Below are 15489 nucleotides of genomic sequence, written 5' to 3' on the forward strand. Positions count from 1 at the left end.
GCGGGCTCTACGCCGATTTACCGCGCATGCGCGCATTCGCCACGCCCCTTTAGCCGTGACGGCGACGGAGAGGGAAGATGTGAGGGACTGGGATCCAGTCAGGCAGGGATTGTGTTTCACTGTCTGTGAGGAGGCGGGAGATGTGAGGTGGCACTAGGCTGGGGAAGAAGACCAAATTAATAGTATCAGTGAATCTATAGTAATAGTGGGGCTCCCTATTTTGAGGCTCCCCATTTTAATATGAAAAAGGAGGGTCCATTTTTAAGAAATGACTCCTGGTTTAAAGGAGAACCAAACCCTTTATATTAAAAACCCCTACACTACGTAAACCCAGGGCCACTCCTGCTATGAGGCGAGGTAAGAACATCTCAGGCGGCAGCGAGCGGCCAGTTACAAGGGGCGGCAAAAATTCGGCTCCACTAGTGCAAAGAGCGCAAATGCTCTCAATGCGCTAGCGACGCTGCCCTCTTTTGACCCTCTCCGACGCTGATTTTTAAGTGCGGAGAGGAGGGCCGGTATCTGGGCTCAGGCGGCAGCAGCCCCGGAAGTGACGCTGCATAAATCCCCCTCCCTGCTCCCCCCAGGCTAGGTGTTTTCCTCGGTAAAGGCCCCCATACACAGGCTGATAAAATCTGCCGACAGACAGAGACAGAGTTGGCAGCTTATTGGCCTGTGTGTGGGGCCATCCGACAGGCTTCCCCAATCAATATCTGCCTGAAAGACAAACAAATCTTAATCGGGCAGATTAAAAAATCCCGTCGTATCACGGCCGCATCTGTGCGTCTATGCAGTCCCACAATCCCGTATCAGATCCATTATGAGCTGATCATGGGCCCGATCTGCTCGTTTGGCGACTGCCAAATGAGTGTATTTTTACATCTATGGCCACCTTTACTCTTTACTTACCCCTCTCATTGCAGATTCAGCGTATCGGGGGTTTATGGGTGCCATCTTCTTCTCTTCGGTAATCTTCGTGAAGTAAACGCTGTATCTGCGCATGCACAGTTGGAGCAGGCCGATTTTTGACAATTGTGCATGCGCAGAAAGTGACAGAAATTGTCGAAGCGCCAGAAGAAGACCCGAAGATTACACAAGAGAAGAATATGGAGCCCGTCAACTCAGATGCGCTGAATCTGCAACAAGTAAAGCGTTAGGGACTCCCAGTGGTGGAACTAGATATTACTGGGCCCCATAGCAAATTATTTTTCAAGCCCCCAAAATGTCTAGAGGTTTGCTTGCTTTATCAATATTTAATGAAATTGTATATGAATTAGGGCCTCATGGGGCCCCTATACCTCCTGGGCCCCCTGCAGCCGCAGGACCTGATTCCTCTGTAGTTACACCTCTGGTAACACCTAGGCTATACAGGAGCAGGGAGGGGGGTCTATGTAGGGTAGGGGTTTACGGGATTTTAATAAAAAGGGGTTGGTTCTCCTTTAAACTACCTCCCAACTTAAAATCATCAAGCTCCCCCTAAATAACAAATGGGTTAATTTTAAGGTAATCTGACCTCCTTGTTTATATGTTTCTCAGGCTGCTGAGGCCACCACACAAGTCAGTTGTTTAGCCCTCAACTAATGACTGGATTATAATAGAAGAAAACAGATTACACTCCAACATCCTGGCCGTCTGATCAGTGTAGGTGCCCAGGGTAAGAGGAATCGGCGACCACGTAGTCAATATTGAAGAAAAGTAGTTCACCGGCACACGTGGGTAGAGTTGCCACCTCTCCGGTATTTTGCCAGCCTGGCCAGTAAAAATGATGGTTGATCACAATGTTACCCTACACATGGGTAATGCTGGCAGGGAAAAACCCTTGCTAGTTTATTGCGGGATACAACGTTTGTCAAGCATCATAATAGGACCAGTGGCGTAACTAGATATTACTGGGCACCACAGCAAATAATTTTTAGGCCCGCAAAATGTCTATAGTTTGACCTGTTTTACCAATATTTATTGAAAATGTATATGAATTAGGGCCTCAAAGGGCCCCCTATACCGAATCAAAGGGTATATGGGACTGAATATTAATCAAAGGGAAAATGTTTTACCACCATTGGTGTCTCGGGTCCCCTTGCCGCCCCCTCCTTGCACCTGGTGCATACCATTTTGAGAGCCTGAGCGGGTGTAGGGGGAGGGTGCATCACTAATGGCTCCTAATGTTATTAGGGGCACCTTTTTGCTGCCCCTGATAACTTGCAGGCTGTTTCTGTCTGAGGTGAGCTTCTCAACTCGCCTCATGGCAGCAGCACATGCAGAATGAGCACAGCGGGGCGCACGGGCACCATCTTCTTCTCTTCCGTAAACTTTGTGTCTTCTTCCTCCCCTTCGACAATTTCCGTCTCTTTCTGCGCATGCGCAGTTGTCACGAACCGGAACAACTGCGCATGCACCAATACGCCACTCACTTCACAAAGATTACCGAAGAGAAGAAGAAGGCGCCTGTGAGCTCCGCTGCACTCACTCTGCATGTGCGGTCGCTATTTCTAGAGGGGACCCAATTCAGGGGTAAGACTGTGCAGGAGGGACTTATAACCATGGGGGTTTAGTTCTCCTTTAAGCTTTAATGGGCCCCAGCCTGAGGTAGTTTCACTTTCACTAATTTCCTTATTTCTAGCTATGTAACATATGTTTGGCCCACGGTTAAACCTCATGGGAGATTCTGATCAGATTTTGTGGGTCAGATTTTATCTGATATTGCACACGATATTTGAGCACGATATTTGAAGGATCCTGTGGAATCTGATCCTTCTATAGCTAATTTGTAGTCAGATGATCGGATCAGATAAAATTAGATGGTGTTGTTTGTTCATACATCTGCAACTGACATTCAGTTTATTTCATTTTTATGTTTATTTCAGTTTATGGAAAAAAAGTCTGTTAGACACCATCAGATTTTATATTGTTGGATGAAAACGCAGCATGCTGTGTTCGCATCTGACAGTCATGTCGGATGGAAAATTTCCCTGTAGTTTGCACATTAGATTTTAGTTGAAGTTGAAGTCATGGTTAAATAGTACATAGTTACATAGTTACATAGTTAAATTGGGTTGAAAAAAGACAAAGTCCATCAAGTTCAACCCCTCCAAATGAAAACCCAGCATCCATACACACACCCCTCCCTACTTTTAATTAAATTCTATATACCCATATCTATACTAACTATAGAGCTTAGTATCACAATAGCCTTTGATATTATGTCTGTCCAAAAAATCATCCAAGCCATTCTTAAAGGCATTAACTGAATCAGCATCACAACATCACCCGGCAGTGCATTCCACAACCTCACTGTCCTGACTATGATGAACCCCCTACGTTGCTTCAAATGAAACTTCTTTTCCTCTAGTCTGAAGGGGAGGCCTCTGGTACGTGATCCACTTTATGGGTAAAAAGGTCCCCTGCCATTTGTCTATAATGTCCTCTAATGTACTTGTAAAGTGTAATCATGTCCCCTCGCAAGCGCCTTTTTTCCAGAGAAAACAACCCCAACCTTGACAGTCTACCCTCATTCAAGTCTTGAAGCCGCGAAAAGAACTGAAGCCAAGAAAGGGACTGAAGCCGCGAAAAGACCTACACTAAACGAGCCAAAGCTGCAAAAAGACCCGAAGCCACGAAAGGAGCCTAAGGTAAGTTCCACTGAACGCCATTGTTTTTTATTTTATTAAACCCCTGGCCACCAGTGCATTATTTTAATACTGCATAGACCCCTGACCACCAATGTTTTTTTAAAAAACTTTTATGGGGGCCGTGGTGCCAATGTTTTCTTTTCTAACTCATAGGGCGGCCCTGACCAACAATGTTTTTTTTTAATAACTTTTATGGGAGGTCCCTGGCTGCCAATGAGGTTTTTTTTTTTAACTAATAAGGGGGTCTTGACCACCAAGGGCTTTTTATAACTTGTATGTGGCAGGTGTTTACTGTTTTTAGCGCTGATGTCCGTGTGGCCTTTTTACTGTGGTGTGGGCGGGATCTGGGTGGGGCTTGGGGGCAGTGGCGGAACTACCGGGGGAGCAGGGGGTGCAAGCGGGCCAGGGCCCCCCCGGCAGCCCGTGCGCCACTGAAAATGCGGCCGTACGGAGGGGGGCAGGGCCCGGCTGCGCGTCACGCATCAGGGCCTGTCCCCTCTAGTGATGCTACTGCTTGGGGTATGGGGTGGGTAGGGACCAGTTTTGTACGGGGTCCGGGGATTCCTGATGGTGGCCCTGATAGGGCCTATAGATAGCTGTTGGAGAGGGACTGAATCAAAGGAACAATGCTCTACACCTTAAATGAGACTTTAAAACTTTGTCTATGAAACATATTTACTGAAGGGAAGAATGTCAGATTCGAAGTATTCTCAGCGAAAAGAGAAAATTCACATGACATTGGCAGTTTACAGGACAGCAAGTTTTCCTTGTTAACGTCACACTGGTGAAAATTATTCATTTCGCCTGGTGTCTTTTAAAATTTTTTAATTTATTCAGAGCTTCAAAGCATTTTCCCGCCAAAAGTAATTTCACAAAGTCTAGGCTGGCAAATTATCATTACAAACATACAGCATGTACATCACTGCTTTATGGTGTTTACTCTCTAGTAAATTTTCTGTCATAATTACGTGAAGACAATTTGGCATGTTAGGCTCGCAATGGAACATTAAAATTCTCAGTAAACATGCAGTCACTGTGAAAATTCTCTTGACCTATTGATGGAAACTTTGCCAAAACGAGGAGAAAATTCACACCAAAGACAGAGTGCTGTTTTACAGAACATGGAACTCCAAGGTGACTTCTAATATCCATGTATTTTACAGCAGGGGGTTCTATTATTACAATACACAAGTTTCAGAGATTCATGTGACATGAAATTACATCAGCACTGTAAAGACATCATTTGCAGGACATTCATATTCTTGTGTATTATAAAGGTATAAAGTATCTTTGAAGTCTTGGGCTTTACCATCCTTAGAGCAAGAGCATACGATTCCTCAGTTAATGAATTCAAGTTCTAAGGAGTATTTTAAGAAACATGTTTAAAGATTCTCTTTGATTTCATCCGACAGACACACCTCTCAGCAAAGCTGAACCAGGGAAGGAGAGTGGGGGCTCCATGAAGATATGTGTTCCCTCCCAGAGTGATACATGCCACTAACATGACACAAGAGAATAAAGAGGGTACAAAAGGGGAAAGGAAAGAAGAGAATTGAGAGGAGAAATAAAAAGAACAAAAGGTGAATAGATCAAAGGATTCTTTGAAAGTGGAAGATGATATCAGAAGAGGACAGGAGAGAGAAGAGCACACATGATAAAAGAAGGGATGAGGGGAGAAAAGGGAATCCAGGGAGAGAGAAAGGAAAAGATATAAAGGTAACAAAATATTAAAAAATGGGTATTTGGAAGGGGAGATCATAATGTGCAGAAGAAGAAAAAGAGGGAATTGAGGGAATGATGAGAAGGTGAGAGGAGGCAGAATAAGAGAAATTGAAGACAACGTAGACAAAACAACCTGCTACATACAAATAACAAAAAAGAAAAACAGAAGGAAATATCACATTTAGAAGAGTATAAGCATGAGGGAGGGATAGTAATGGAGCTGAACACATGCAATCCTATTGGCTACACATATTTAGTGGCCGCTATAACAATATCTGAATATGGTACTGGCAATCTTTGTTTCAACTCTGGTTGAAAAAAAACATAAACGTGTCAGCCACAAAATTCTGTCTGGTTTCATCTCAAACATTAGATGTCCAACATGCTACATCCGGTGTCAGACTGGCCCTCATAGGGCCCACCAGGAAATGTGGCATCCAGGCCTACCCTCACAGCAAGGGGATGTACACTACATGAAATGCTATAGTGTTATACATATATATAGGAAATATTCCTATGTTGGGGTCCATCTGAAGATTGGCTGCTCCTGTGGCAGGCCAGTCCAACCCTGGCTATTTCCCTCATCCTCTGTGAGGTTGGAGAAGAAGCATAGGTCTAATCTCTGATGTGATTGTTTTGAAGCATTTTCCAAATGAAATTTTGTTGACATTTAGAAAGAATATTTGTGACTACAAACTGTTAGGCTCTACCTATCCATGAGGCACAATTGAGGTGAGGCTCGAGTGAACTCCTTGCACCTTACATGGTTCCTAAGTAGAGAAGATTGTTAGGTCTAGAACTTTTGTTTTGAGGATGAATGACATTCTGATGGTTTTTCCTTCAGCGGCACTGTTAACCATTCATACACCTGCTTACATTGCTTATACTCACCTGTAACTTGTATTGTACTTATAGAGGTGAGGTTCCACGTGAGGGAAGTATGGGTGTTGAATAAGGTACCAAGTAAAGCATTGACAAATAAATGGTAGAATATTCCATGAACACGGCATGGCCCAAAGGTGGAGCAATAACTAGACCTTGGCATTAAATGTCATGTTAAACTGTATTTACTTATGACAGCCCATTCTACTACTATGTGTTCCTTTGTGAAACCTTGTTATGTTTACAGCCATGATGGAGCGATATAACACTTGTGCCGACTTGTCTGGAGGAGATGAGTTGGTTTATCACATCCTTACCCTCATAACAACATATACTGGTGGGACATGGTTGCACTAAAGGTGGTCAAAGACGTTAAGATTTTTCTCTCCCACTAATTTAATTCAATCCGACAAATCAATCAAATTATTGTGAGGTTAGTGGGCACCGAACGATTGTGCATCTAATGATTTTTCGTCCGACAGTGGTCAGAAAATCAATCGGTCAAGTTAGAAAATTTTCATCGCTCACAGTGAAATTTATCCATTGGCTAATTGTTTGCAGGGCCAAGCAGGCAGCTACCCACAGTTTTCCTAGCTTCAACTAGGCAATATCACTTGAAATGGTCTCTTTATTTGATGGACAAAACAAACATTTAAACGATTTTTTCACGATAAGCTAGGTCTTACAATAACAAAAAGATCTTTTAGGAACCTTAACATTTATGACCACCTTTACACTCCCTGGTGATTTTAGTGATGCAACAGTGAGGTCCCATTGGCACAAAATGCACATGGAGCCCAGTGTTTACCCTGCAGTCAAAGGAATCTGTACCAGCCTCCATGATGTGCATTTGACTACCCTGTTACATAGCGCCGTATGCATTTCTGGTTTTAGAATGTTGCTCACCCTCATTCCTCAGACTCACATATTGACCGGCATTTGTGATAGCACCTTAACTACACCACCCACAGGCTGTACTTAGTGAGCATTACGCACACTTTCACTTGTGTCTTTCTTTGTCCCGTTTCTGGCACAAGCTAAACACTTGGTCTGACGACGTCCTTGAATGCTTATAAGGGACCAACTACTTTAACATTGCACGTAGCAATCAATGAATAAAGCACAATTCTTAGTGTGGATCCCATATAGATATAGGCAAGAAGCAAGTCTGTCATCTGTAACCAACAGCTCATTTATGGAGACCCTTCTGTAAGATTTACTGGGAAGTGTGAAAAGCTACTGGAAAATCCAGCCTGTGTGGCCGAGGCCTTGGACATATGGGCTGGGTTTACAATGGGAATTGAAGTAAATGTTTCAGCAATCGTGGTTTGAGTTAAAGGACCAGTAACACAAATTATTATTATTATTAACATGTATTTATATAGCGCCAAACATATTGCGTAGCACTGTGTGTTTTTCAAGTTCAAAATCCACTCTTCCCTTTTCCACCTGCAGATCCATTTCTCAGAAATGGTACTATGATTAATGCTTAATAAAAAATACCATTATAAAACACAGCTTCTGGATGTACTCTGTCTTTCCCAAAAGCGAACTGCAAGATCTGATGTGCGTTGCTTGACATTTCCTCCTTGCCAGCCTTCTAAACCGGAATTTGTTTTGGCTGCGGGCAGTGTAACTTCTTTGGCGAGGGATGGACTGCAGCAGCACACTGGTCAGCAATAAATCTAAAAACTAACCAAGACACCCTCCTAAATTCCTGCGTGCATTCCTTCACCTGCTTTTACAGAAATAAATTATGCCGAAGAAGTTACACTACCCGCCGCTAAAACGAACTTCCAGTTTAGAAGGCTGGCAAGGAGATGTCCAGCAATGTACATTGGATCTTGCAGTCGCCTTTTGGGAAAGACAGAGTAGATCCAGAAGCTGTGTTTTATAATGTTTTTTTTATTAAGCATTAATCATAGTACCATTTCTGAGAGATGGATCTGCAGGTGGAAAAGGGTAGAGTGGATTTTGAACTTAAAAATTTGTGTTACTGGTCTTTTAAGGGAGTGAGTTCTTATTTGTGCCTGCCGATAGCAGGGTGACTGTTACCCCAATGTTTCTATATATCTGTATTCTTGATAAGAATCTGCTCCCATCTACAAGGATGCTGAAGATAAAATGAGGGTGGACATTTCAGCAAGACAATGATCCTAAACACACAGCCAAGGAAACTCTCAACTGGTTTGAGAGAAAAGAAAGCTTCTAGAATGGCCCAGTCAATCACCTGACGACCCAATAGAAAATCTATGGAAAGAACTGAACATCAGAGTTCATAGAGAAAGCCCCTGGAACTTTCAAGATTTGAAGACAGTTTGTGTGGAAGAATGGGCCAAAATCCCACCTGAGCAATGCATGTGACTAGTTTCTCCATACAGGAGGTGTCTTGAAGCTGTCATTACCAACAACTAACTAAAATTAATTTTACAGGAGTGTGCCCGGGTTGTCAGGTTTAAATATATATCATTAAGCGTGATCGATATGTATTGCCTGTGTCATTCTACTTTACTACACATAACTTAATTTATGGATTAATTTGTTTTGAGTTCTTTGCATGTGTGGATTACTTGGGTTATTACTGACATCTGCTGTAAATTTCATGTCAATAGCCCCATTAGAAATATATTTACTGAGAAAAAACGTTGACGTGTTCAATACTTATCTTCCCTTGTTTATATATTTAGAGTCACTGCATATTACACAGCTACAGTATGTAAATATTTGCAGACAGAGGCTCCCCATAAAATAAATGAATGCCTGGGAAACTTAATAAGAACCCCTGGGGGCAGATGAATGACAAAGAAGAGATATTGTTTGAGACAGAACAAACTATAGCAGTTGCCAATGTTCTTATTGAGTTGTTGGAACACGGGGCATCTGGCAGTTTATTTTATGAAACAGTCATGTTATGTCGAAGCCCAATGTCTGCACTATAATTCTATATATTCCTTTTCATAGGTTAGTGATGTTTATATGAATGGGAAGTAAACTTGCAACTATTGATAGTAGTCAATTTGGTAGTCTTGAAGAAATACTGGAGAAGACCTGGCGGTCTTGATACACATAGGTACCAATGACAAAGTTAGAGGAGGCGGTGAAGTCCTCAAGAATAATTTTAAAAAACTAGGTGTAAAGTTGAGGGTGAAGACTTCCAAGGTAATTTTCTCCGAGATATTACCTGTGCCAGGACCAACGTTAAGAAGATAGCGGGAGCTTCTTGCGTGGCTGAGAGATTGGAGTAGGGTTTTTGGAGAACTGGGCTGTTTTCTCAATTGGCTACAGGCTCTTTGCTAGGGATGGGCTGCACTTTAATGATGATGGGGCAGCTGTTTTGGGGGAGAAGATGGCTAGAGGGTTGGAGGAGATTTTAAACTAGGCATGGAAGGTTCAGTAAAGGATTCCGTGGAAGACAGGTTAGATGAGGTAGTGGGCAAAGGAAGGGAAAATGGGGAAGGAGATTTGGTTGGGGGCACTGTTAAGGAGAGGGAGGACCACAAGTCATATGTTCATTATGGTACCAGTATTAAATGTATGTTTGCAAATGCAAGGAGTCTGTAAAATGGGAGAGCTGGAGGGAAAATATGATGTGATTGGTGTGGCCGAAACATGACTGAATGAGTCACATGACTGGGCAGTTAATATCAGCGACTATACTTGGTGGAGCTCTTCGCCGATTGTAGAGTCCAGCAAATTAATTGTAGGAGTATGATATAGACCCTATAATGTAAGTGAGGAGGAGGAGGCTAAGCTCCTGATGCAAATGGAAAAGGCTGCTAGTTTGAGCAAAGAAATGATAATGGGGGATTTCAATTACCCAGATATTGATAGTACTGCCAGGCCAGTTAATGGAAACAAGTTTATAAACTTGTTGCATGATAATTTTATGGCACAAGTTGTTGAGGAGCCAACCAGAAAAAATGCTATTCTGGATCTAGTGATCTCTAATGACCCAGAATGTATAGCAAATGTGCAAGTAATTGAATCTCTGGGTAATAGTGACCATAATGGTGCAAAAAACAATTATACACTGGGACAACAAAAACCATGGATTTCAGAAAAACTAATTTTATGCCTTGAGGGCTGCCCTTCAAAGCATAGATTAAAGCATTATGTTTTCAGCTAAAAACACAGGAATGGTTGTCATTTAAAATTATATTAAATCGTTCTCAATTTATTCCCCTAAGGAGTAAATATAGAAGCACTAAGACTCACCCTATGTGGCTTAATATAGAAGTAAAGAAGTTAATAGGAAAGAAGAGAAAGGCATTTAAAAACTACAAGTCTGTTGGGACAGAAGCTGCATTTAATTTTTTATGTTTAAATATAAACACTATAATAAATGTTGTAAAACAGAAATCTGGAAGGCTAAGATAGGAAATTAAGAGAGTATTGCGGCTGTGGCTAAGTCTAACCACAAAAAGTTTTTCAAGTATATTAAAGTGGATTTGTCACCCAGACCTAAAAAGCTGGATAATAAAAGTCCTTTTCAAATTAAACATGAAATCCAAATTGCTTTTTATTAAAGCGTTCACAACTGTTATAAACTTGTTTAAAAATCTCAGCTGTCAATCAAATATTGCCTGCCCCTCCTCTATGCTTTAGGCATAAAGGCAGGGCAAGCAATTACATTCACTTTCCATTCAGCACTTCCTAGATGTCGCTGCTCTCCTCACATTCCCCCAGTACTCTCAACTATTTAATTGTGTAACCAGTGCATAGGGATGGACATCAGGTCCCCCATTCTGGTGCACAAACAAGATTCTGAGATGATACAAGTCTTGTCTTAATAGCAGTGTCCACAAAATGGCTCCTGCCTGCTTGTTATAATTATGAATTCCCAGACTGATGGAAACGAGATTCAATTAATTTATTCAGTGTAAGTAAAGTTCATTTTGAGGACTAATATGATGAAATAGATGGGTCCCTTTTAACAGTAAAAAGATGCAGGTTGAGAGTGTTGCTCCTTTAAATAATGGTACCAGTATGGTTGTAACAGATACAGAAAAGGCAAATGTGCTAAATCAGTTCTTTTCTTCAGTGTATGCAATAGAGGAGTCAAAGTTCCCAGGCTCATTTCATAGCTGGACTGATGCACTGTCAGTTGCTGCCTCATAAAGCTTTAATAAAAATGAACATAAACAAGGCACCAGGGCCAGATGGTATACACCCACAGGTTCTAAGAGAGCTTAGTTTAGTTTTAGACAGGCCCCTATTTCTGATTTTCTCAGATTTGCTTTCATCTTGTATAGTACCTATGGATTGGAGAAAAGCTGATGTCATTCCAATATTTAAAAAGAGATTATGATCTCAGCCTGGCAATTATAGGCCAGTAAGTTTGATCTGTGGTGGGCAAATTCTTTGAAGGCTTCTTAAGGGATCACATTCAAGCATTTGTCCTAGTGAATGGCATTATGAGAAGCAATCAGCATGGCTTTATGAAGGATAGGTCCTGTCAGACAAATGTGATTGCTTTTTACAATGAGGTAAGTAAGATTCTGGACAGTGGGGGGGCAGTAGATGTGATCTATTTGGATTTTGCCAAAGTGTTTGATACCGTGGCCCACAAACGACTGCTTTATAAACTAAGGTCTGTTGGGCTTAATGAAGTCGTTTGCACATGGATATTAAACTGGCACCAGGATCTGGTACAGAGGGTGGTTGTTAATGGGACATTCTCTACTTGGAGTAAGTTTCTTAGTGGTGTCCCTCAGGGCTCGGTATTAGGCCTACTTTTATTTAACTTGTTCATTAATGACTTAGGGGAGGGTATTGTAAGTAATGTATCAGTGTTTGCAGATGACACAAAACTATCAGCCCAATTAATTCCATCCAGGATGTGGCACTTGCAACAGGATCTTGATAAACTGGCAATCTGGGCAACTAAGTGGCAAATGAGATTCAATGTTGATAAATGTAAAGTCCTGCACCTGGGATGTAAAAATATCCACTTATACCCTTAATGGGACTGCACTAGGCAAATCCATAATGGAAAAGGAGCTTGTACCTTGTAGATGATAAACTTGTCTGTAACAAGCAATGCCAGTCAGCAGCATCAAGGGCAAATAAAGTCTTAAGCTGTATTAAAAGGGGCAGAGAGTCACGGGAGGAGGGGGTCATTCTTCCGCTGTATAGAGCACTGGTAAGGCCCCTTCTAAAATATGCCGTACAGTTTTGGTCTCCATCACTCAAACAGGACATTATTGTATTAGAGAGGGTACAGAGAAGGGCAACTAAGCTGGTAAAAGGTATTGAAAATCTTAGCTATGAAGAAAGACTGGCCAAGTTGAGGTTGGAGAAGAGGTGCTTAAAGGGATGGTTCACCTTTAAGTTACCTTTTAATATGTTATAGAATGGCCAACTCTAAGCAACTTTTTAATAAGTCTTCATTGTTTATTTTTAGCAGTTTCTGAGTTATTTGCTTTTTTCTTCTATATCTTTCCCAGCTTTCAAATAGGGGTCACTGACCTCATCTTAATTCAAATGCTCTGTAAGGCCACAAATGTATTGTTTTTGCTACTTTTTATTACTCATCTTTCTATTTAGGCCTCTCCTATTCATATTCCAGTCACTTGTTCAAATCAGTGCATGGTTGCTAGGGTAATTTAGACCTTAGCAACTAGACTGCTGAAAATGCAAATTGGAAACCTGCTGAATAAAAAGCTAAATAACTCAAAAACCACTAATGATAAAAATGAAAACCAAGTGCAAATTGTCTCAGAATATAACTCTCTACATCATACTAATAGTTAATTTAAAGGCAAACAGCACCTTTAAGGGGTGATATGATAACTATGTATAAATATATAAGTGGATCATATAATAATCTCTCTAATGATTTATTTACCAGTAGGTCTTTCCAGCTGACACAAGGTCACCCATTCCGATTAGAAGAAAAGAGGTTCCAGCTAAATATTGGGAAGTGATTTGTTATTGAGAGGGATTTGTTTGTGAGAGCTGTGAAGATGTGGAATTCTCTCCCTGAATCAGTCGTACAGACTGATACATCAGTAGTGCATTGCAATTTGTCGACTCATGCTAGTATCAGCCAATTACAGCAGGGGAAACCAGTCAGTGACTCACAGCATCAGTGTTGTTGGTTGCAGCTAGGTTAGGTTGTGAAAACTGCAAATCAATATATACTTTAATAAATAAAAATTATAAAAATGAATACTAACAAAATGATGGAGTTTTTTTTTTATTTATTGTAGTCTCTTTTAATTATTCTAGGTGAACTTATATGAACTTGTATTATGGCTGCAAACCTGAGTAAATGAGCAACTGTACTCTTGGAAAACAACAGTGTTTGTGAAAGAGTCGTGCCATCCTGCTGAGGTTCCCGGAATTACTGGAACAGCAAATAAACAAAAAAGACTATGCTCAGTCTACCTGGCCTTCAGCATATCTTGAGCAAAAAGTTCCCAAATATCATCAGAGCTGGTAATTAGGCTGGACCAGAGCAACACAGACGCTCCTAGGCCGGCCAGCCACACAGTTTTGGACGGTCAGAAGCAAATGGAGTAACTTGGTAGTGCAGTGGTCAAAAGACAAGCCAGAACATACTTTTGGGTGGAAAGGTGATGGACGGATGGTGGTTGAAGTTCACCTACAGATCATTTATCAAAAGCCTTGTTCTGACTTGCTGCCCAAATGCCTTGTCTGGCCAAGATTATACATAGCAGACAGAGGCTGCATAATATCTACATTAGGGATGCACCGAATCCACTATTTGGGATTCGGCCGAATCCCCAAATCCAACTTGGAAGATTCGGCCGGATCCCGAACCGAATCCTAATTTACATATGGTTTACTTCCTTGTTTTGTAACAAAAAGTCAGGTGAAATCCCGCCCTCCCCACAATTTGCATATGCAAATTAGGATTCGGTTCGGCTAGACACAAGGATTCGGTCGAATCCGAATCCTGCTGAAAAAGGCAGAATCTTGGCCGAATCCCGAACCGAATCCTGGATTCGGTGCATCCCTAATCCACATAAACACCCACCATCATCAGCAGAGCCTTGAGGAACTTGAAAGGTGATGTGGGGACAGTATTGGGCCTGAAATAGGTTTTGGACATGTAGGGGTAGATTTATTAAGGTTTGAATGGTAAATTCATTTTTTTGTGTCAAAAATCACAAATTCAAATTTAAAAGCTCCAACTTGAATGTAAATTAGATTGCAAGATTTTCTTGCACCTTGACCATGGAAATAGTTCTAATTCAAGTATTCGCCACCTAATAATTCACATAAATTTGACCTTTGATAAATAACCCGCATACTATATGAAAGTATGATAGCAGGTTCAGTCTGTAGGCGTGGAGTAAAACAGACTCAGAACTGTGATGTTTGGAGGAAACAAAACTCAGACAAGAAAGAAATATTTCATTTCTTATATTTATGGACTAATCTGTTCCACAGTAATTATGAGCCTGAGAGGTGAAAGCAAAGAACCCAGAAGCAATGGCAAGCATAAAAATGAGTATATATAATATACAGTATAACAACATACATGATAATGCATGCAAATAACATATTAAATAATCTGATATAGTTATTAGTCTACATAATAAAATTATTCTAGCTAAAACATGAACACTGTTAAATTGGAATGAAATCCATTAGAAATACGGAGCACTGAGAGTTACACAGAGGTGCCAAACGGGAAGTAATAAATAACCCAATCAATGGGTAAAGCAGTATCAAATCTTAGGATTTCCTTCATAATACTTTTAAGTAAAACACATACTAATCAAACAGGTATAGAAATAAATGAGAGCTTCCATACCAGACAACTGGAGTGCATGCTTTACATAAGCCATTAAAAGTTGTATATTGCTTCTCTCACCCAAGAGCCTGCCATGTTTGAGAGGTTATTTGCTCAAAAGTGATTGGTCAAGCAAATATTCCACTTATCATAAAATACTGGTCATTAGCAACACTTTGTCAGTTAAAGGACCAGTAACATCAATTTTTTTTAAAAAAAAATTCGTTAGTATAGAACGAAAAAAAACCACAAAGACATATTAAACTTTTAAATCACTAAGTCTTTGTTAAGAAATCGAGCGCCACATGATGGATTGTCGCCCTGTCGCCTTTTCTGAAGAGGAGCGCAAGCGGAGTTTCGGTAAGTTATTTCTAAATAAAAACGTAGCGATTTAAAAGTTTAATATGTCTTTGTGGGTTTTTTTAGCTTCTTTAGTACAAAGCCCAGCACCTGTCAATAGCCAGAAGGAACAACGCCCATTTTCACCCATTCGTT

General features: G+C 41.0%; 1 long non-coding RNA gene across 1 annotated transcript; it reads left to right on the plus strand.

The window, feature by feature from the left end:
• Nucleotides 1-3392: 3392 nt before the first annotated feature.
• Nucleotides 3393-5180, plus strand: LOC121394324. The gene is made up of 2 exons (XR_005961665.1): nucleotides 3393-3626; nucleotides 5039-5180. It is a non-coding gene; the product is annotated as an uncharacterized LOC121394324 (long non-coding RNA).
• Nucleotides 5181-15489: the final 10309 nt, after the last annotated feature.

The sequence above is a fragment of the Xenopus laevis genome, chromosome 5S, assembly GCF_017654675.1.
Source record: "Xenopus laevis strain J_2021 chromosome 5S, Xenopus_laevis_v10.1, whole genome shotgun sequence".
Lineage (NCBI taxonomy): Eukaryota > Metazoa > Chordata > Amphibia > Anura > Pipidae > Xenopus > Xenopus laevis.